We start from the raw sequence: 25333 nt of genomic DNA, 5'->3' as shown, positions 1-25333 counted from the left end.
CTCCCAACCAAAAAAAGCCCTGGCCCAGATGGCTTCACTGGAGAATTCTACAAAACATTTATGGAAGAGCTTGTACCAGTTCTACTCAAGCTATTTCAGAGCATAGAAGAGGAATCAACACTTCCAAATTCATTCTATGAAGCCAGCATAATGCTGATACCAAAACCAAAGATGTCACAAAAAAAGAAAATTACAGACCAACACCTCTCATGAATATAGATGCAAAAATCCTCAACAAATTTCTAGCCAAGAGAATTCAGAACATATCAAAAAAATAATTTACCATGATGAAGTGGGATTTATACCAGGTATGCAGGGATGGTTCAGCATTAGAAAAACAATCAATGTAATCCATCATATAAATAAAATGAAAGACAAGAACTATATGATCTTATCAATCTCGGTGCAGAAAAGGCATTTGACAAAGTTGAACACTCATTCATGATAAAAACTCTCAGCAAAATACAAATAGAATAGAAATTCCTCTGTCATGGTTTGAATTAAGTCCCCCAAAAAACATGTGTATCAATTTGGCTGAGCCATGATTCCCAGAATTGTATGGTTGGCCTCCATTTTGTGATTGTAATTTTAAGTTAAAGAGGATTAGGGTTGGATTGTAACACCACCCTTACCCAGGTCACATCTCTGATCCAGTGTAAAGGGAGTTTCCCTAGGCTGTGGTCTGCACCACCTTTTACCTTACAAGAGATAAAAGGAAAAGAAGCAAGCAGAGAATTGGGGACCTCATACCATCAAGAAAGCAGTGCCAGGAGCAGAGCGCGTCCTTTGGACTGGGGTCCATGTGCCGAGAAGCTCCTAGTCTGGGGGAACACTGATGAGAAGGCCAAGAGAGAGAGAAAACCTTCCCTGGAGCTGACACTCTGAATTTGGACTTTTAGCCTACTTCACTGTAAGGAAATAAACTTCTCTTTGTTAAAACCATCCACTTGTGGTATTTCTGTTATAGCAGAAATAGATGACTAAGACTTCCTCCAATAATAAAGGGCATTCAAAGTCAACAGCCAACGTTATCCTAAATGGAGAGAGTCTGAAAGCATTCCCCTTGAGAACAGGAATCAGACAAAGATGCTCTTTATCACCACTCTTATTCAATATTGCGCTGAAGGTCCTAGCCAGAACAATTATCCTAGAAAAAGAAATAAAGGGCATCCAAATTGGTAAGGAAGAAGTAAAGGTATTCCTATTTGCAGATGATAGGATGTTATACACAGAAATCCCCAAAAATCCACACGGAAACTACTGGAACTAATAGAAAATTTCAGCAAAGTATCAGGATACAAGATAAACACACAAAAATCAGTTGGATTCCTCTACACCAACAAAGAGAACTTTGAAGAGAAAATCACCAAATCAATATCATTTACAATAGCCCACAAGAAGATAAAATACTTAGGAATAAATCTAACCAAAAATGTAAAAGATCTATACAAAGAAAACTACAAGACGCTACTGCAAGAAACTAAAAGAGACCTACATAAGTGGAAAAACATACCTTGGTCATGGATAGGAAGACTCAACATTGTGAAAATGTCAAGTCTACCCAAAGTGATGTACAGATACAATGCAATCCTGATCCAAATTCCAACAGCATTTTTTAATGAGATGGAGAAACAAATCATGAACTTCAAATAGAAAGGGAAGAGGCCACGGATAAGTAAAGCATTACTGGAGAAGATGAACAAAGTGGGAGGCGTTACACTACCTGTTTTTAGAACCTATTATACCACCATGGTAGTCAAAACAGCCTGGTACCGGTACAACAACATATACATAGACCAATGGAACAGAATTGAGAATCCAGACATAAATTCATCCACTTATGAACAACTAGTACTTGCCAAATCCCAAAGTCCATTAAATGGGGAAAAGACAGTCTCTTTAACAAATGGCGCTGGCATAACAGGATATCCATCTGCAAAAATATGAAACAAGACCTATACCTCACACCATGCACAAAAACTACCTCAAAATGGATCAAAAACCTAAATATAAAATCTAAAACAATAAAGATCATGAAAGAAAAAAAGAGACAATGCTAAGAGCCCTAATATAGGGCATAAACAGAATATAAAACATAAGTAACAACGCACAAACACCAGAAGGGAAACCAGATAACTGGGAGCTCCTAAAAATCAAACACTTATGCTCATCAAAAGAATTCACCAAAAGAGTAAAAAGACAAGCTACAGACTGGGAAAAAAATTTGGCTACGACATATCCGTTCAGGGTCTAATCTCCAAAATCGACAACATACTGCAAAAGTTCAACAACCAAAAGACAAATAACCCATTTTAAAAACAGGCAAAGGATGTGAATAACCACCTTACTGAAGAAGACATTCAGGTGTCTAACAGATACATGAGGAAATGCTCACGATCATTAGCTATTAGAGAAATGCAACTTAAAACTACAATGAGATACCATCTCACCCCAACAAGGCTAGCATTAATCCAAAAAACACAAAGTAATGAATGTTGGAGAGGTGTGGAGACACTGGGACACTTATACGCTGCTGGTGGAAATGTAAAATGGTATAATCACTTTGGAAATCGATTTGGCACTTCCTTAAAAAGCTAGAAATAGATGTAACATATGATCCAGCAATCCCATTCCCTGGAATATATCCTAGAGAAATAAGAGACATCACAAGAATAGATATGTGTACACCTATGCTCACTGCAACACTGTTCACTATAGCAAAAAGATGGAAACAACCTAGGTGCCCCAACAGATGAATGGATAAACAAATTTATTCACACAATGGAATACTATGCCATGATAAAGAACAATGATAAATCCAGGAAACATCTCATAATGTGGATGAATCTGGAAGGCATTATGCTGAGTGAAATTAATCAGTTGCAAAAGGACAAATAATGTATGAGACCACTATTATAAGAACTCAACAAAAGGTTTAAACACAGAAGAAAACATTCTTTGATGGTTATGAAGTTGAGGAGGTAGGGAGAGGGGTATTCACTAACTAGACAGAAGACAAGAATTATCTTAGGTGAAAGGAAGGACAACACACAATACAGGGGCAGTCAGCAAAACTGGACTAAACCAAAAGCTAAGAAGTTTCCTGAATACAGCCCAACACCTCAAGGGACAGAGTAGCTAGGGCGGGGGTCTGGGGACCATGGTTTCAGGGGACATCTAGGTCAATTGTTAAAACAAAGTTTATTAAGAACATGTTCTGCATCCTGCTTTGGTGAGTGGTGTCTAGGATGTTAAAAGCTTGTGAGTGGTCATCTAAGAAGCATCAATTTGTCCCAACCCACCTGGAGTGAAGAAGAATGAAGAACACCAAAGACACAAGGAAAATACTAGCCCAAGAGACAAGAAGGGCCACATAAACCAGAAACTCCATCAGCCTGAGACCAGAAGAACTAGATGGTGTCCAGCTACCACCAATGACCACCCTCACAGGGAACATAACAGAGAGTCCCCGATGGAGCAGGAGAAAGTGGGGTGCAGAGCTCAAATTCTAGTAAAAAGAAGAGACTTAATGGTCTGACCGAGACTGGAGGAACTCCAGAAGACATGGCCCCTGGACTCTCTGTTAACCCAGGACTAAAACCATTCCTGAATCCAACTCTTCAGACAACGATTAGATTGGACTATAAGGCATAAAATGATACTCGTGAAGAGTGTGCTTCTTAGATACATGAGACTAAATGGGCAGTTCATGTCAGGATGTGAGCTGAGAAGGCAGAAAGGGATAGGAGCTAGTAAAATGGGCATGGGAAATCCAAGATGGAAAGGAACAGTGTGCTGTCACATTATAGGGAGAGCAGCTAGGGTCACACAACGAGTGTATAAACTTTTGTATGAGAAACTAACTTGAGCTGTAAACTTTGACCTAAAGCACAACTAAAATATATATATATATATATATAGGCCCTGTTTCAATGCCAGATGCATATATCTAGATTAAGTCTTTATGGACACACGTTTCAGAATCTAGACATTGAAGCTAAGACAATGGGTTCAAATCCTGACTCTGCCCCTGACTATGTTATCTTAACGAGGTTGCTTAGTCTTTTCATTTGTTAAATGTGACCAATATCATACCAGCCTTTCAGATATGTTGTAAGGACCAGTGACTTAATGTATGTAAATTACTTATAATATTTCACGACACATGCTAAGCTTTTTATAAAGGTTAGTTGTTAGTTTATTGTTATTGATATTATTATTCATTTATCCACTTGTCCAATTCTAGAAAAACATCAGTTTTACCTAATTGATAAGAGAACTGCCTGGATAGAAATCCTCATAAACCTTCAGTTATGCTAAATCATAAAAAAAAAAAAAAAAAAAAAAAAAAGAGTCTGGAGAAAACCACTCAATACCTATGAAACTTTTTAACCAGATCTTAAACATTAAAAAGCAGAAATTTTCATAGTATTAGCATATTTTTAAAGATACATGAATTAGTTTCCTAGAGGTGCCTGTAACAAAGTACCACAATGTAAGTAACTTTAAATAACAAGAATTTTTTGTCTCACAGATTTGGAGGCTAGCAGTCTGATTTAGAGTGTTGGCAGGGACACGTTCACTGTAAAGATTCTAGGAAAAATCCTTTTTTGTCTCTCTCAGCTTCTAGTAGCCCCAGGCGTTCCTTGGCTTGCAGATGCATCTTTACATGGCCATCATCCCTCCCTGTATGTCTCTCTGTGACTCTTCTCATATGAGATTAGGACCCATCCTACTCTCATGGTATGATCTTACATTATCTTAACTGATAACATCTTCAAAGACACCATTTCCAAACAAGATCCCATTCCCAGGTACCAGAAGTTAGGACTTCAATATAACTCTTTAGAGGATATAACTCAATCAATGACATGTTAAAGTGCCAATCAAGAAATACTACAGCAAGTATACAGGAGAACAGAAGAATAGCCATTCAAAGTTAAAGCCAAAGGTCCAACTCTACAAATGGGAAATAATATGAGATGAATGCCGTTGTGTTCTATTTCAGCTATTCTTTGATTTCAGCTGTTGTGTTTTTGGTTGTTTTTTTTTCCTTGTCCCTTAAAGTATTAACTTTCAAGTAAAAGTGGTTTAGGAACTAAAGCACCTACCACTTAATAAAACATTCTCTTTGTTTTTTTATTAATTGTATATGAAATAACTTGTATAATAGAAACATGTTTTTTGGCAAAAAATCATATCTATATGTCTAAACCTATTTCTTTATATTGATCTATTGAGCTATCTATCTACACTGCATTTTGTCGAATTGAAGTCATTTATTATAATATAACTTCTGTTGTTGTTAGGTGCTGTCGAGTTGGTTCCGACTCATAGTGACCCCATGTACAACAAAACACTGCCTGGTCCTGCGCCATCCTTACAATCGTAGTTATACTTGAGGCCATTGTTGCAGCCACTGTGTCAATCCGTCTCGTTGAGGGTCTTCCTCTTTTGCACTGACCCTCTACTTTACCAAGCATGATGTCCTTCTCCAGGGACTGATTCCTCCTGAGAACATGTCCAAAGTGCGTGAGATGTAATCTCACCATCCTTGCTTCTAAAGAGCATTCTGCTTGTACTTCTTCCAAGACAGATTTGTTCATTCTTCTGGCAGCCACAGTATATTCAATATTCTTTGCCAACACCACAATTCAAAGGTGTCAGTTCTTCTTGGATCTTCCTTATTCATCGTCCAGCTTTTGCATGCATATGAGGCAATTTAAAACACGATGGCTTGGGTCAGGGACACTTTAGTCTTCAAGGTGACATCTTTGCTTTTTAACACTTTAAAGAGATCTTCTGCAGCAGATTTGCCCAATGCAATGCGACACATATGACTTCTAGTTTTCTGTATTTTCACAAATCAAGTGCTGCAAAATAAACTATGATGCAATGCTTTCTTATAGCAGAATTTTTATCTGATATTTATGGGTTGCTCTCTAGACTTAATAAGACAGATTATTTTTATCATATCTATTATTTATAGAAAAATATAAGAAGGAATAGATAAAAATTTAAGAATAAATGTAATGAAAATATTAATAATTTGGTTAATATATTTTTAAACTCTATCCAGAGTTTGATTCTTTATTCGTTTTTTGATTTAGAGGAGTTGATGTTCATACTTTCTACAAAATATGCTCCTTTATTCCATTAAAGCATTGGTGGTGTAAATTTCTTAAAAGAATCTCTGAAACAACTAAAAGCCAACTCTGAAGCTATGTAGAGCTAGTCTATCTTTGTTTTCAGCTTGGGAAATATTGGAAATCATATCGAATTCATTGCCTCTGTCTCCATCTCCCCACCACGATTTGGCTCCTTGGGATTAAAAAATTGCTCTGGTTTCTCCTTGGAGTTTTTTTCAAAGTCATTACTCTTTGTTTTTACTTTTCAGAGAATAATCATGCCCTTATCTTTTGTTTCTACCACATTTAATATAAACATATTTCCTTTCTAGAGAGCTTGAATAATTTATTTTAGAGAAAACTACCATGAATTCAGAATGTGAAGCATTTAGCCAACTTGATCTTTAATAAGCATTCCATCACAGTTTTATAACTTCGGTTGTGAAAGAAAAAGGATCTTTTCTATTATTGGGAACATTTTGGAAATATTTCTTTGATTTTATTATTTTTGAGACAAAAAAACTACTGAAAATTAAGTTTTCCAACATTAATAACTGAGTTCTATATAAATTAAAACGCTGCGTTAAACTGCATTTAATTGCAAAGTATGGGGAGGATTTTTTGGGTAGGCTTCTTTAAAGTGTGTTTACAATCTGAATCTAAATCCAGGCTATTGGTGGGAATTTATTATTATTTAGCTAGAAATTTGATTCAGTGAATTATGTTTCAAGGGTCTGTGCATCACATAACACTTAGTTTCCCGTGGAATTTCACAGTAACCCTTACTTAAAATCACTGAAGACCACTATTAAAGTCTTCTAAGAAACTCCAGCAGTCAAAGTGGGAGAAATTGGCATAAAGTAATGTGGTCTGGGAGACTCCAATCTTGTGAACCCTCTAACTAGAAATCTTTCTGAACATTGAAAAACAATGGAAATAATGCTCAAGAGGTAATGACAATGAACACAGGTCTTTTAGAACCAATGTAGCTCTTTTTTGAAAACAGAAAAAAATGATTGTTTGTAATATCCACACTGCTAAATGCAAAGGGATATGTGTATGCTTTAGAGTATTTTATTTATTGCAAAAAATTATGAAAATCATTTTAGAAGCATTCATAACAGAAAAAGAAACCAACAAATGTGCCTATGGGAGGAAAAATTAAAATCTGGAGATATATTTAGGGAAACACTGTCCAATAGAAATATAATGTAAGTCTCATATGTAATTTAAAATTTTCAAGTAGTCACCCAAAAAAAAAAGTGAAAAGAAAGAGGTGAAAGGATTTAACTAATATATTTTATTTCACCCAATATATCCAAAATGTTGTCAATATGCAATAAATATTTAAAAATTATTATTAAAGCATTTTACATATTTTTGTACTAAGTTTTTGTAATCCAGTGTCTGAAATATATCTCAGTTTGGGCTAGCCACGTTTCAAGTGCTCAAGAGTCATTTGTGGCTGGTGGTTGCCATATTGGACAATGCAGCTTTAGGGATTTATTCCCTTCTCAGTGTAAATAAATACATGTTGAGATATCCTCTTTTTGGTGTATCTGAGAAAAGGGCCATGCTATTTTCCACTTCCTCAATTTCTTTCCCCTTGTCCCTGACAGAATGTGCAGTGCTTTCTTTAGCATTTGACCATGTATCTGGTATCAGTACTCACTGCACAGAATGATTTCTTTTCTCTGCGTTGTAGCAAAGGTAAAGCTATCCCTTGTGTAAAATATTTCTGGCCAGTCATCATGTACTTTGAGAGTTTTCTTTTCGAGTAGTGATTCATGCAAAGGGTTTGTTTTTAAGAAATTTCCAAGGATTAATGAATTTAAATACCAATGAATACATTTAAAATCCATCTTCTTTTTATTAGCAGTCAATGAGGGATTTGAAATTCATCAGCTCTGTTGTTGTTATTGTTGTTAGTTACTGTGGAGTCAGTTCCTACTCATGGCAGCCTTATATGTAACAGAAAAAAATGTTGCCTGGTTCTGTGCCATGTTCATGATCATTGGTATGTCTGAGTCTATTGTTATGTCTATTGTGTCAATCTATCTCATTGAGAATCTTCTTGTTTTTTTGTTGTTGTTGTTGTTGGCCCTTAGGTACATATAGTAGAGGGTCAGGGAAAGAGAGGAAGACCCCCAATAAGATGGATTGACACAGTGGCTGCAATGATGGGGTCAAGCACAGCAATGATTTGTGAGCATGGTGCAGGACGCGGCAGTGTTTTGTTCTGTTGTACATAGGGTCACTATGAGTTGGAACTGACTCAGTGGCAACTAACAACAACAACAGGTATGTACAAATAGACAAGTGTTTGAATCCCAGCCTGACAATTATATGACATTGAGCAAGTTGTTCTGTTTTTTTCTGGTCTCAGTTTTCTAATTTGTAAAATTTGACATATTGTTACGTTAAATAATTTTCCCAAAGCCACAAATTCGTAGTGATTGGTATAGCTGACCTTTGAAACTGTGAAGAGAAGGCTAGTATACATGGATAGTTCAAAAATAGTCAGTTATATAATACAGCATTTAACCAGATGTCACCTGTCAAGACATAATTTAGGGGCAAATGACCATTATAATACCATGGATTTTCAGACAAGGATAACAATAACTTGAATAAGAATATACAAGACATCATAGTAAAGGTCATATTTTTGTTTTGGAGAAGAGGAGGTGAGGATAATGAGTCATCCAAATCATGAAAGAAGGGAAGAACATGAATAATAGCATTCAGCCAGGAAATCACAAGATGTGTTTAGAGAAAAAGGTGTTCAACCGATGTTATTGATTTTTTGGGACAGCAGGTTAGCACTTTCTGAAAAGAAAGTGAAGCTATATGTGGACAGAAATACATGACAGGCTAAGAAATATTTTAGATTGGTAGCAAGTCACTAATAATGAAAGGGGTCTATTTTTCTTTTTTTCTATTGTACTTCAGGTGAAGGCTTACAGAACAAATAGCTTCTCACGAAACAGTAGTACACATATTGTTTTATGACATTGGTTAACAACCCCACAACATGTAAACCCTCTAACCTCTCAACCCTTTCTTTTGGTGAAAATACACATAGCCGAAGATACACCATTTCAAAAATTTCTACATGCACAGTTCAGTGACATTGATCACGCTCTTCCAATTGTGCTGCTATTCTCACTTAAGACAAAAGCCCACAGAACAAAATAGTTTCTCATTTAACAGTTACTACAAATGTTGCCCTATGACAATGGTTAACAATCTCACAACACATCAACAATATCCTTACTCAACCCTGGGTTCCCTATCACCAGCTTCCTTGTCCCCTTCTGCCTTCTGGCCCTTGTCACTGGACTCCTGTACCTTGTTAGTCTCATTTGGTTTTACCGGGCTGTCCACTCCCAGGCTGAATGGTGAACCTTGGAGGTAACTGGACGTGCCTATGGGGCTTCCATGACCTTTCCTTGTACAAGTTGTGCTAGTTTCCCCTGCACTGTGTACTGTCTCACCCCTCACCCAAGACACCACTTATCTATTGCCTATTGATTATCCTCCCCCCACCCCTCCCAACCCTGGTAACCAACAAAGATTGTTACATTTTGTGTGTGAACTTTTTCATGGGTTTTTGCAATAGAGGTCTCATACAATGTTTGTCCTTTTGTGATTGACTTATTTCACTCAGCATAATGTCCTCCAGTTTCATCCATGTTATGAGATGCTTCACAGATTCATTGTTGTTCTTTCTCGTTGCATAGTACTCCATTGTGTGTATGTACCATAGTTTGTTGATCCATTCATCTGTTGATGGGCATCGAGGTTGTTTCCATCGTTTTGCTAGTGTGAACAATGCTGCCATGAACATAGGTGTGCATATGTCTATTTGAGTGACGACTCTTATTTCTCTAGGATATATTCTTAGGAGTGGGATTGCTGGATTGAATGGTATGTCTGTTTCTAGCTTTCTGAGGAAGCGCCATATCATTTTCCAAAATGGTTGTATCATTTTGCATTCCCACCAGCAGTGCATAAAAGTTCCGATTTCCCCGCAGCCTCTCCAACATTTGTTATTTCCAGTGTTTTTGATTCGTGCCAGTAATGCCGGGGTGAGATGGTATCTCATTGTGGTTTTAATTCGCATTTCTCTAATGGCTTGTGATCGCAAGCATTTCCTCATGTGTCTGTTGGCCACTTGAATGTCTTCTTTGCTGAAGTGTCTGTTCATTTCCTTTGCCCATTTTTTAATAGGATTATTTGTCTTTTTGTTGTAGAGGTGTTGGATTTTCTTATAGATTATGGAGATTAGACCTGAAAGGGGTCTTTAAGAAAGAAATTTTAGCAATGATGTCCATATTAGTTCTAAAACACCTGCTTTGTTTGTCTTGCTTTTCCATGTAAATCACAAGTGCTACTTAGAGTGTTCATAAGATAACAGCATTAATTTTCTAACCCTGCTGGGATCAGGGTCTAAAAATCCACTCTGGGATCATTAAAATGAAAGGTTTTACACATAATATCTCTAATTCTAACAATAACCTTGTGAGATAGATATTTTAATCCTCATTTAATAGATAAGGAAATCAAAATGGAAAGATTTACAAACTCTTAAATTCACGCATTTCGAATATGATGAAGCTAGGATGCAGATAGACCAATCTGATGGCAAATCTGCTTTCTTCCATGCAATGTTATTAGACGTTCCTCTATCTTTTGGGCAACTTACTATACTTACCCTTTCTTTGCAGAATATGTATATTTCATTCCTGGTTTGTTATCGTTGTTGTTATCTTCCAGCCAATCAGCCCTCAACCCATGGTGATCCCATGCACAACAGACCCTTGTGATCCATAAGGTTTTCATTTGCGGAAGCCAGGGCTTCTTAATAACTGCTAATACAGCACTTAAACAAACCAAATAGCATGATTCAAGGGGTTATCCCATTTGACTCACTATTCAGTTAAAGATGATCTTTCTTTCTCTCCTCTCTAGGAAAATAATTATTCCAAAAAGAACCCATCACCTATGTACCAACCCCCTGCAAAACGTTTATACTCTAATTCTTTATTCAGTACTTGCATAGTATTTTTAAAATAGACAGTATAGTCTTTAAGCAAAGAGAGAACTTTTTAACTATCTTATTTCAGTTTCTTACAGCTACTAAATTCTCATATTCAAACAATAATAATAATAAAAAGAAAATTGCATACCTTCCATCAGCCTTTTCAAATGAGATGCTAGCAAGATGGCAGAATTAACATACAGTGTAAAAGATGATTATGTATTGGTTCTTCTTATCAGAGTCTGTTTGTATAGACCAATTGAAATAAGATGAGTAGGAGATAAGTGAAAAGAGAAGATTTAATATTCCCAATAAAAGATTAACTTTCTATTCAAACTCCAAATAGAAAGAGAAAGAAAGTTCTGGATGTTTATTTTGCCTAACTCTTAACTGCATTTGCTGTTTCATAAGATGGAAAAAGATGGCATTCATCATAAATGCACATTTTAGATATTGTCATATAGTCATAAATTGACTGGGGCTGAAAAGAAAATAAAAATCATTATCTTATTCAGCATAATGGAATGTATGAGTCATTCTTCTCCTTCCAAAGTTTGTTCTCCTTCTTTGTTCCCTATTTTAGTTAATTGTAACATTCTCTTCCTAGCCCTTCAACTTGAAAAATTAGAATTATCAGGTGATTATATTTTTACATCCTTCAGTCTGTATCCTACCATAGTTTTCTGAACCACTCATGGAATTTTATGTCTCTGTATCATTTTTTCATACTCTTTCCTGAGTCTTTACATTCCTTATTTCAATATATCTATATTCTGCCCTCCTCAGGGAATCAATCAGATAGATTCTGCTGCATGATATTTTTCCTCAGATTTTTTCATAGCAATTATCTATTTCTCTTTTGCATTCTGCTAGAGCCATATCAATTTCTTTAAAGTCATTTAACATTGCTTAGCTTGTTTAATCTAATAACCTATTTTCTCCATCTCTTAACCCTCCTTCTGTAGTTTAAGATGCCTGAAAGATTCAATGTGCAGCATAAAAACTCAGTAACTCAGTCAATATTGAATGGCTAATTGAATATATGAGTATGTTCTTCCAAAGTAGAAATTAAATAGGAGTAAATTAGTTAGTTTCAGAGGCTGCATGGACTTTGTTTTATTTTATTTTTTAAATTAAAATGCACTATAACATTGCTAAATAGCTTTCTTACCACCAAAAATAGTAAATGCTCAGAGCAAGTGCGATTTAGTTTTAAATGTTATTAGATGCCATTGAGTCGGTTTTGAGTCATAGCAACCTTACATACAACAGAATGAAACATGGCCTGGTCCAGTGCCATCCTCACAATCTTTGCTATGTTTGAGCCCTTTGTGACAGTCACTGTGTCAGTCTATCTCGTTGAAGTTCTTCCTCTCTTTTGCAAACCCTCTCTACTTTACCAAGCATGATGTCCTTCTCTAGGGATTGGTCTCTCCTGATAACATGTGCAAAGGAACCTAGATGAAGTTTCGCCATTCTAGGTTCTAAGAAGCATTCTGGTTGTACTTCTAAGACAGATTTGTTCATTCTTCTAACAGTCCATGGAATATTCTTTGACAACAACGTAATTAGAATATGTCAATTCTTTATTCATTGCTCAGCCAATACACACATATGAGGCGATTGAAAGTACCATGGCATGGATCAGGCACACCTTTGTCCTCAAAGTGACATCTTTGCTTTTTAACACTTTAAAGAGGTCTTTTGCAGCAGATTTGCCCAATGCAATGTGTTGTTTGATTTCTTGACAGCTGCTTCTGTAGCCATTGACTGTGGAGCCAAGTAAAATGAAATCCATGACAACTTCAATATTTTCTGTTTATCATGCTGCTTATTGGATTTTTGTATTCTTTATGTTGAGGTGTAACCTGTACTGAAGGCTGTTGTCTTTGATCTTCATCAGTAAGTATTTTAAGTTCTCTTCGCTAAGGTGGTATCATCTGCATATTGTAGATTGTTAATGAGTCTTCCTCCAATTCTGATGCCGTCTTCTTCTTCATATAGTCCAGCTTCTCATGTTATTTGCTCAGCATACAAATTGAGTAAGTATATGACAGGATACAATGCTGACACACATTTTTTCTAATTTTAAACCAGGCAGTATCCCTGTGTTCTGCTTGAATTACTGCCTCTTGGTCTATGTGCAGGCTCTGCATGAGCACAATTAAGTACTGTGGAATTTCCATTCTTGACAACGTTATCTATGATTTGTTATGATCCACATAATCAAATGCCTTTGCATAGTCAATGAAACACAGGCAAACATCTTTCTGGTATTCTCTGCTTTCAGCAAGATCCATCTGACATTAGCAATGGTATCCCTTATTCCACATCCTCTTCTGAATCCGGCTGGAATTTCTGGCAGATACCTGTCGATATACAGTTACAGCTGTTTTTTAATTATCTTCAGCAAAATTTTGCTTGCATGTGGTATTAATGATATTGTTCAAAAATTTCCAGTCCATTGGTTACCTTTCTTTGGAACGGGCAGGAATATGGATCTCTTCCAGTCAGTTGGCCAGATAGGCGTCTTCCAAATTTTTTGGCATAGACGGGTAAGTGCTTCCAGCATTGCATCCATTTGTTGAAGCACCTCAGTTGGTATTTAGTCAAGTTCTGGAGACTTGTTTTTCATCAATGCCTTCAATGCATCTTGGATGCCTTACTTCATTACCAACGGTTCTTGATCATATGCTACATCCAGAAATTGTTGAAGTCAACCAATTCTTTTAGGGGTAAAAAAACAAAAACTGAACCCATTGCTGTTGAGTCAATTCCGACTCATAGTGCCCCTATAAGACAGAGTAGAACTTCCTCATAGGGTTTCCATGGGGCACCTGGTGGCTTTGAACTGCCAACCTTCTGGTTAGCGGCCGTAGCTCTTAACTACTATGCCACTATAGTGACTGTATATTCCTTCCGTCTTTTTTTTGATGCTTCTTGCATCATTCAGTATTTTGCCCATAAAATCTCTTAATATTGCAACTCAAAGTTTGAATTTTTTCTTCAGTTTTTATGCTTGAGAAGTGAAGAGTGTGTTCTTCCCTTTTGGTTTTCTAATTCCAGATCTGTGCACATTTCATTATAATACTTTAGTTTATCTTCTGGAGCCGCCCTTTGAAATCTTCTGTTCAGCTCTTTCACTTCATCTTTTCTTCTATTCGCTTAGGTATGCTACATTCAAGAGCAAGTTTTAGTCTCTTCTTTCATCCTTTTTGGTCTTTCCTTTCTTTTTAATGACCTTTTGCTTTCTTCATGTATGATGTTATTGATGTTATCCCATAACTCTTCTGGTCTTCAACCATTAGTATTCAATGCATCAAATCTATTCTTGAGATGGTCTTTAAATTCAGGAGAGATATATTTAAGGTCATACACTGGCTCTCATGGACTTGTTTTAATTTTCTTCACCTTCAACTTGAACTTGCATATGAGCAATTGATGATCTGTTCCACATTATGCCCCTTGCCTTGTTCTGACTGAGGATATTGAAGTTTTCCATCTTCTCTTTGCATGGATGTAGTTGATTTGATTCCTGTGTATTCCAGTCAGTGAGGTCCATGTGTACAGTCATCATTTATGTTGTTGAAAAAAGTTATTTCCAAAGAATAAGTCATTGTTCTTGCAGAATTCTACCATGTTATCTCCAGCATCATTTCTATCACCAGAGTCATATTTTCCAACTACTGATCCTTTTTCTTTGTTTCTAAGTTTTGCATTGTAATCACCAGTAATTATCAATGCATCTCGATTGCATGCTTGATCAATTTCAGAGTGGTTTTAATAAAGACATATATATCAGTATATTCCTATTACATTTAATATTTTATATGCAATCACTAATTAATGAGATTGTATCTGAAAAAATTCTTGTGTATGTCTACTCAAAGTCATATTTCTTAGCATGTCTGTAAGGTTTTAAAATGTGTTTTTCTAAAGTTAAAAACCCCAATGAGATCATCACCTTGTTATTCTTATGCTCAAAAAACTTTTAAGAGTAACAAGTTGTTTTAAGTCTGAAATGGCGATGACTTGTAAAGTGGAAAAGGACTGACAATTTGGAAAAGCCAAATAGCCACTCATAAGGTAAGATGCAACGCATAACAGAGACAAGTTCATTGAGGACCATAGAAAATATTGCCTTTCAAATTTAAACACAAATAATAGGTGAAGAAATTTCTTCTATCTTGTCTTTTAAAAAAACTGAGATATGAATTTCACAATATCTGATATAAATTTGAGTCCCTAATTGCTAAAAATACAAATAGAAAAATGGAGCAGCTCTACTATATTTTTTTTCTTTCTTTTCTGAAATAGCATGTCCAGTTTCATTTCCTGACAGGGAATGTAAGACATTCTCAGTTTATTGGCAAATGTGCTGCTGGGGGCAAGGCCCAAGGAAAGGACAAGTCTCCTTCCCTAGGTCCTGGTGCTGTCAGTTCAGAAATATAACCCAAAGGCTGTGAACCCAGAGTAGAGACAGCATCTGCAGATATCCTTCTTACATGCTTTAAGATAGCAATAAAATGCAATGAAGTGGATTTTTTGTTTGTTTTCCTCTTGTGTTTGTTTGTTCTTGCTTTGAGTTATAAATATAGTCTAGTTGAACATAATAAGAATAAAGTAGAATAAAGCTAGTCAAGTATTATTCCCTAAGAGACATAAGAACTTTATTTCATTAATATAAAATTTTGTCTTTTTTTTTCAGTTTCAATCACTGACTATACATGATTCCTTAAATCAAAGAACTGTTTTCATATGAAATATTTTAGTGATTCATGACCTGGCATTGGAAAAAAAATAATCTTACAAAGCATTCACTCATCCTTGAAGTAAAAGAAAGCATGAGAAACTAAGTACTCATAATTTGGAATGTTCTTTGGAATAGGAGAGTGTCTAATTTTGCCAAGTTGGACAGATAATAACATAAGTTATGGAAGCATCTCCACTCTTACTATTAAAAATGTAGTCTGTAGATTAAGACCATTGACACCATCAGGGAGCTTGTTAGAAATGCAGAATCTCAGGTCTCATCCCAGACCCACTGAATTAGTATCTACAGTTTCACAAGATCCCCAGGTGGTTTGTATGCTCATTAAAATTTGAGATGAGTCAAATGAATGTGGATGGGGAGAGCAAAACATTTCAAAGATCTCTTGCTGACTACACAAAATGAGTTAAAGTACCCTGGATTCTGTGCAAAATATGAGTAAAAATGAAGTATGGCTATGAAATTTGCTGAACACAAAGGAAGAACAAAGATATTCCAAAATTTGCCTAATAAAACAAATCAGAGGAGCTAGCTGATATTGATTGTTGCCAAAGCCCTTGTAGTTTTCCAGAGATAGGAGTGAACTAGTTTCAGAATTTGTATTTTTCCAACGTTGTAGTCAATAAAAGAATTTTTTTGGTGTTTTACTCTCTGAGACACAACATAGCCAACTCAATTATTATCCATCATGTTTTTCTTGATCCAGTGACTGGCAAACAAGTAACAGTCAGACTTTTGGATCATTTCAAAGGAGAGATTGTGCCATCTCATCTGTTTATTTTGCATCAGAAAACATATAAACACAAGGATTTTATGTTAAAAAGTTCTCCTCTTAGAATACAAGGTTACAAAGGAAATAAAATGCTAGATTTCATTGTCCTATTTGACTATCACATCTCATATAAAGGGACTCCATATTGTTCCTTAGTGTTAGGTGTTTAGTTCAAACCTAGCATTATTCTGAATCAAAATTAAATAAATAAATCAACTTTTAATGAATAAAACAACCCATGAATTAGTGATAATTAGAATAAAACTTTCTTCCTATGGGGGCAATTATTCCATCCTCATAAGTTCTATAAGAAATTAGATGAAATACATGGTTAGGCTTCTTGGAAAGCCAAACACTGGGTTTGATGAAAAGCCTAGTGAAGAAAAGGGAAGTCAAAGTCCCAGAGACATTAATTTCAGTGCATAAACCTGAACACATCCTTCACCAAATTCTCACTTACTTGAAGTGCATGTGATACCAGTCCAGCACCTCTTCTACTACATTTTTTCTACAGTGAACCATATAGTAGTTGAATTTGGAAAAACATATAATAAATATTCAAATTTCTTCAAGTATTCTCCAAGTTGAGACAATATAGGACACTGCAAGTTTTTTTGTTTGATTTTTTGTTTATTTGTATTATTATTATTCTAAATCCCACCATATTTATAATTTTATGAGAAAAATCATCTAAGATATCATGGAAAATACTTCCCTATGAAGAGAAATATAAAAAATGGCAAATATCAATAAATGCCTATTATAATTTAGGTTCACTCCTTTTGCTAGACTATTAATCTCCTATTAATACTGTTCTTCCCTGTTTCATACCCTAGTTAGTAGGCTCTTTCTCCCACTTACTTTCTGTGAGTCCTTTCTGTTCTGTTCCATTCCATTCTGACACCAACTGCACATGTAATACTTCTTCCTCTGACCCTCACCATCAGAGTGAGGCCAGATCTCACAAGTTAAAGGGTATAGTCCTCTAGACGATGAAGTCTACCCAAGACTTCAGATGCCAGTGGCAAGTTTGGGAGCCCCCAAAACACCTTGACTTGTGACCTGTTGAGTCCATCTACTCCTTCAGTATGCCAGCCATAAGCTTGGGGATCCCCAGGCCCCTTCTACTTCTGCTGGCTTCACTACTCGCTTGGGTTTGATAAATAGCTAGCATGACTCTCAGAACTCAGGAAAGTGTTATATTATGATTACAATTTTATTATAACAAAAAGCATACAAAAGAACAAGCTTTCAGAGGATTACCAACCTGGAAAGTCTATGGAACTTCCATTTCCAGAGCCTTTTTTGGGGTCTTATTATTTAGGCATGACTGATTGAACTCAACATCCAGCTGTCCTCCCCTAATGTCAGACTGATATCACCTGGTGGATCTTTCTGGCCTGACCAGCCCCCAGTCAAGAGTCATCTCATTAGCTTAACAATGATTTCAATCATGCAGGAAATCTCAAGGGTTTTAGAGATTCCATCTTAGAAACCAAAGACAAATACCAAATTCTTTGTGTTAATTGTAAATCCTACGGCTCCCTTCTGTAAATTTTTTTCTCTATTAGTGACTGAGTCATACACACCACCACTAAATCTCCTTCATGACAAGTGCCTCTGCTACTTCTGTTGCTTCTGCTAATAACAGTGGAAATAACAACTGTTTATTAGAATTATATATATATATATATACACACACACACACACACATACATATATAAAACCCTGGTGGCGTAGTGATTAAGAGCTATGGCTGCTAACCAAAAGGTTGGCAGTTTGAATCTACCAGGTACTCCTTGGAAACCCTATGGGGCAGTTCTACTCTGTCCTACAGGGTTGCTCTGAATTGGAATCGACTCAACAGCAATGGGCTTTTGGTTTTATATACGTATATGTGTTTTATATTATCTATTTTGTACAAAACCCACAAGAACACTGTGATGTAGACATAATTATCTTTATTTTATACCATTTATAATTGAATAATCTGTCTCTCAAAAGGTTTAGGTGAATTCTCTACTGTTACCCAGTTAATAAAAGGCATTTCAGCCATTTTTGAAACACAGCTTTGTTCAGTGTCAGCACCCGAGTCATCACACTAGCTCACGATTTACTTGTCCTTCCATGTTTGAGTTGTGTGCTCTTCGATTCATTCTTGAAAAAAATCTTTTATCTCTTGCACCAACTTTGATCAATTTGATCTGTTTCTGCCCAGAATTTGGGGTCATAAAGATTTATATTTTTAATTTGTTTTAATGCTTGTACATTCATATGCAATTGTAAGACATAATGCAGAGAAATTCTATGTACCCTTCACCTAGTTTCCCCCAAAGGTAACATCTTGTTATAATAACCAGGAAATTGGCAGTGTGAGAAAGTGTTTTAATTCTCCTGGAATCCAAATTTTTGGGTCAATGGAGTTGGAGTGACCTACAATTGCCATTTGCCCTTAGATGTCCTTTTGAACCTTGAGCCTTTAAGAAACTCGTTTTCCTGGAGTCACCTTCAGGTCAAACAATAGCCTAGTAAGCAGTAAGTGGAGACCGTTTTTCCTTAGGCACTGGGCTTTTTTGGAGAATTATCTATGTGCAGCCAGTTTCGAGAAGCAGGAACTCTAAGGTCTGACTGGAAGCTGCATTTTAGGATATATAACATGTCCTTAATGACTGTTTTTACAACTGACTAATCCTGAAGCCCTAAACGTGCTCTGAGAAACCAACATGGAAGGAATTTACAATGACCCTCAGGAGGTTACCCTGCCGGGACCCAGCTGTATAACCTGCTTTTACTATCTCCAGTTCAAGCACCTTCCGTATATCCTCTGGTTGACGCTGCCCAATTCATATCATATCTACTCACAATAAATATATTCTATAACACTAATTTTTGGTGTTTGTTCATTTAGGTTTTTGACAATTGATATAATCTATCCTGGGGTAAACCTCTCACTCCAAGTATATGAATCTTATTTTGTAGGCTTTAAGAGAGAGTCTACGTCCCAATTCAAAGAAAGACTTATCTAAACTTCTCAAGTTTTTTTCTTCAATTAAAATGAAAAAGTATTTCTTTTTAAATGAATAAGCACAAGTGATTCTCTGATATTAAAGGCAGCATAGTTGGTTTTTAAACCTGTATGTCTCCATGTCATACATCCATTTCTTATTTTCTTAGTCAATAAACAGAGATAAATGAGAAATTATAATTATATTCAGAAGTATTCCTGTTTAGTTTATATTTTTAGAAAATTAATATTAAATGTTATTATTAGCAATGCTTATCATTTCAGTATGGAATATTTAGTGCTTCCATTTTTAAGTTATATATTTCATTAATATTTGAATTTTTACAATAATATGAAAATTATTTTTAATTAAGAATAATAGTAAAAGTGAAAAAAGATAGAAAATAAATATTTTAGAAGGTGCTTATGTATCACATATATTTGCCAGACTCTGAAAAATTCAAATTGGCCCAAAAAGTTTCCCAAGATGACTTAATTCACAGGTCATTCTTAAAGTACATCTAATTTTAAGGAGAGATACATATTAGAGAACTTAGTCACCTAGAAGGTAATTTAAATTATAGGATGTCTTAGTTATCTAGCACAGCTGTAAGAGAAATACCACAAGTGGATTGACTTCAACAAACAGAAGTTTATTCTGTTGCAGTCTAGTAGGCTAGAAGTCCAAATTCAGGGCATCAGCTCCAGGGGAAGGCTTTCTCTCTGTGTCAGCTCTGGAGGAAGGTCCCTGTCATCAATCTTCTCCTGGACTAGGAGCTTCTCAGAGCAGGGACCTGAGTTCAAAGGAAGTGCTATGCTCCTGGTGCTTCTTTCTTGGTGGTATGAGGTCACCATGTCTCTCTGCTCACTTCTGTCTTTTATATCTCAAAAGAGATTGGCTCAAGACACAGTCCAATCTTGTAGCTCGTGTCCTGCCTCATTAATGTAACTACTGATAATCCTGTCTCATCAACATCATAGAGATAAGACTTACAACACATAGGAAAATTACAACAGATGACAAAATGGTGCACAATCACACGATACTGGGAATCATGGCCTAGCCAAATTGATACACATATTTTTGGGGGACACAATTCAGTCCATGACATAGGATAAGTATATTACTGCTAAAAGTATTTTATTCATTTTAAATTTCAGGAGATGAAGTAAATGAGGTTGAATTCCTTTAACTGGTTACTGGTAGATTAAATGCAAAATTCTTTACCTTATAACGTTCAATATAATAGTCATCAATGCAATAAATGCAAAGCATTTGTATACATTTTTGTGTGTATAGCTACAAATCTCCGTTAATAATTGGAATGTGGAATGTACAAAATATGAATCTAGGAAAATTGGAAATTGTCAAAAATGAAATGGAACTTATAAATATTGATATCTCAGGCATTAGTGAACTGAAATGGACTGGTATTGGTCATTTTGAATCAGACAATCATATAGTCTACTATGCCAGGAATAATAGCAGGAAGAGAAATAGCATTGCATTCATCATCAAAAGAACATTTCAAGATCTATCCTGAAGTACAACACTGTCAGTGATAGGATAATATCAATATGCCTACAAGGAAGACTAGTTAATACCACTATTATTCAAATTTACACACTAACCACTAAGGCCAAAGATGAAAAAAATGATTTTTACCAATTTCTGCAGTCTGAAATTGATCAAACATGCAATCAGGATGCACTGGTAATTACTGGTGATTGGAATGCAAAAGTTGGAAACAAAGAAGAACGATCAGTAATTGGAAAACATGTCCTTGGTGATAGAAATGATGCTGGAGATCGCATGATTGAATTTTGCAAGACCAACAACTTCTTCATTGCAAATACCTTTTTTCACCAACATAAATGGTGACTATACACATGAATCTCACCAGATGGAATACATAGGGATCAAATTAACTACATCTTGGAAAGAGATGATTGAAAAGCTCAATATCACCAGTCAGAACAAGGCCAGGAGCCAAATGCAGATCAGACCATCAATTACTCATATACAAGTTCAGGCTGAAGCTGAAAAAAATTAGAATAAGTTCAGAAGAGTCAAAATACGATCTTGAGTATATCCCACCTGAATTTAGAGGCCATCTCAAGAATAGATTTGATACATTGAACACTAAGACCAAAGACCAGGCGAGTTGTGGAATGACATCAAGGACATCACACATGAAGAAAGCAAGAGGTCATTACAAAGACAAGAGAGAAAGAAAATACCTAATTTGGTATCAGAAGAGACTCTGAAACTTACTCTTGAGCAGTGGGTAGCTAAAGCAAAAAGAAAAAATGATGAAGTAAAAGAGCTGAACAGAAGATTTCAAAGGGCGGCTCGAGAAGATAAAATAAAATATTATAATGACATGTGCAAAGGCCTGGAGATAGAAAACCAAAAGGGAAGAACACACTAAGCATTTCTTAAGCTGAAAGAACAGAGGAAAAAATTCAAGACTCAAGTTGCAACAGTGAAGGATTCTATGGGGAAAATATTAAACAACGCAGGAAGCATCAAAAGAAGATGGAAGGAATACACAGAGTCACTATACCAAAAATAATTGGTCGACGTTCAATCATTTCAGGAGGTAGCATATGATCAGGAACCAATGGTACTGAAGGAAGAAGTCCAAGCTGCATTGAAGGCATTGGCAAAAAACAAGGCTCCAGGAATTGACAGAATACCAACTGAGAAGTCTCAACAAATGGGTGCAGCTTTGGAAGTGCTCACTCGTCTATGCCAAGAAATTTGGAAGACAGCTGCCTGCCCAACTGACTTGAAGAAATCCATATTTATGCTTATTCCCAAGAAAGGTGATCCAACCAAATGCAAAATTATCAAACAATATCATTAATATCACATGCCAGCAAAATTTTGCTGAAGATAATCCAAAAAATGGCTACAATAATATATTGACAGGGAACTGCCAGAAAGTCAAGCTCGATTTAGAAGAAGATGTGGAACCAGGGATATCATTGCTGATGTCAGATGGATTCTGGCTAAAAGCAGAGAATACCAGAAAGATGTTTACCTGTGTTTTATTGACTATGCTAAGGCATTTGACTGTGTGGATCATAACAAATTATGGATAACATTGCAGAGAATGGGAATTCTGGAACACTTGATTGTGCTCCTGAGGAATCTGTACATGGATGAAGAGGCAGTCGTTCTAACAGAACAAGGGGATACTGCATGGTTTAAAGTCAGGAAAGGTGTGCGTTAGGGTTGTGTCCTTTCACCGTACCTATTTATCTATATGCTGAGCAAATAATCTGAGAAGCTGGACTTTATGAAGAAGAATGGGGCATCAGGATTGGAAGAAGACTCATTAATGACCTGCGTTATGCAGCTGACACAACCTTGCTTGCTGAAAGTGAAGAAGACTTGAAGCATTTGCTGATGAAGATCAAAGACCACAGCCTTCAGTATGGATTACACCTTAACATAAAGAAAACAAAAATCCTCACAACTGGACCAGTAAGCAACATCATGATAAATAGAGAAAAGATTGAAGTTGTTAAGGATTTCATTTCACTTGGATCCACAATCAACAGTCATGGAAGCAGCAGTCAATAAATCAAAAGACACATTGCATTGGGCAAATTGGCTGCAAAAGACCTCTTTAAAGTGTTAAAAAGCAAGATGTCACCTTGAGGACTAAGGTGCTTCTGCCCCAAGCCATAGTGTTTTCAATTGCCTCATATGCATGTGAAAGCTGGACAATGAATTAGGAAGACCAAAGAAGAATTAATGTCTTTGTTGTGCTGGTGAAGAATATTGAATATACCATGGACTGCCAAAAGAATGAACAAATCTGGCTTGGAAGAAGTACCACCAGAATGCTCCTTAGAAGGAAGGATGGCGAGACTATGTCTCACATAATTTGGGCATGTTTTCAGGGGGAATCAGTCCCTGGAGAAGGACATCATGCTTGGTAAAGTAGAGGGTCAGCAAAAAAGAGGAAGACCCTCAACGAGAAGGATTGACACAGTGGCTGCAACGATGGGCTCAAGCATAGCAATGATTGTGAACATGGAGCAGGACTGGGCAGTGTTTCATTCTGTTGTGCACAGGGTCGCTGTGAGTCGGGACCAACTGGATGGCACTTAACAACAACAACAACAACAACACAGCGCAAATTGCATTGGAAGAGCATTTTTCTTTTTAAGTTACATCTGTATGATTCCAGGTCATATGCCCATTTCCAAAAATTCCCTGGAAGGCAGTGAAACATGTGAAAGTATATAAAATATTTGAAAAACATAAAAGGAACTACCAAACCCACTGGTAGTTGAGTCGATTCTGACTCATGGAGCCTAATGCGTTACAACGTACAACTGCTCCATATGGTTTTCTTGGCTGTAGTTTTTAAGGCAGCAGATTGACAAGCCTTTCTTCTGTGGTGCCACTATGTGGTTCAAACCTCCAACCTTTAAGTTAGTATTGGAGTGCAAACCATTTGCACCACCCAGGGACCTCAGGACTTTGAAACTAAAGTAAACCTTTATGCTTCCAGAGCTGTATGCCTCCAGAGCTCTATTTAGCTTGTAAATCTTAAAAAGTTGGATTATCTCTTTTTTCAGTTTACTGCAGATTAGAAACTTTGGTTAGATTAAAAGCAATAAACTCGATGTGGGTGGAGGTAGTGAGGGGTGTTGGTTAAAGGCATCCTGACAGCACTGAGAAGTTGCCACTGACAGCCTGACATTGAGGGATAAAAAAATTCCTAAGCATATGCAGAAATATGCTGTGTGTTTAGCATAGAACAAGAATGGAGATACATAATGATGGTGATGAGTCATCAAGAAAACAACTACATTATGTGCTATGTCCTCTGCTGAAGAAGGAAGTGAAATGTACTCTGCTTTTTCACAAGAATTTCTATTAAAAAAAAAAAAAGTTAAGATGAATCTTTGGAACCTGAGAGGACAAACTATGTTTATCTAGAATATTCACTTACATAAAATGTGATCTTATGATAAAAGACTCCCCCCTGGCAACCTTTCTGCTGGCCTAGAATTTTATCTTGAAACAAGTTAGGATTGTAAAAATATATGGGCCCCAGACTACCAAAAATCTGGTTTCAAATTTAAGTTCCATTTCTTAGTTATATGTGTGATTTGGGGTAATAGAACCTTTTTGAGGTTGAGCATTCTTATCTGTAAACTCAAGCTTTACTCACATTGTAGGGTTTTAGTACAGATCAAACAAGTGTATGGAAGTTAAAGTGAAGTCACATTGATCAGTTACGTGATAGTTACCAATATTCGTGCCAGGCCTCCTCTTTAGGCAGTTGAGAGAATTTGAGATTCTGGAGAAATTTTTTAAAAATTCCAAGGTCTAACAAGCTGCTGACTTTAAAGAGATTTTATTTTTTTCAGGTACTTGCTTAAAAAGCTTCTAATATAGGACATTATTTTAACTCCAGGACATACGCCCAACACCCTAAACCTTCTGGAAGACAAGAAAACATGTGGAAGTGATTAAAACATCTGAACAAGTTAAAAGGACATACACATCCCCTGAAATAAAGGCTGGCTATTAAGCTCCCACTTGGAGGCTCAATTTTGCCTGAAAATCTTAAAAAGTTGGGTTATT

Source organism: Trichechus manatus, unplaced genomic scaffold, assembly GCF_000243295.1.
Source record: "Trichechus manatus latirostris isolate Lorelei unplaced genomic scaffold, TriManLat1.0 scaffold00083, whole genome shotgun sequence".
NCBI classification, from domain to species: domain Eukaryota; kingdom Metazoa; phylum Chordata; class Mammalia; order Sirenia; family Trichechidae; genus Trichechus; species Trichechus manatus.
This window is presented reverse-complemented; position numbering follows the sequence as displayed.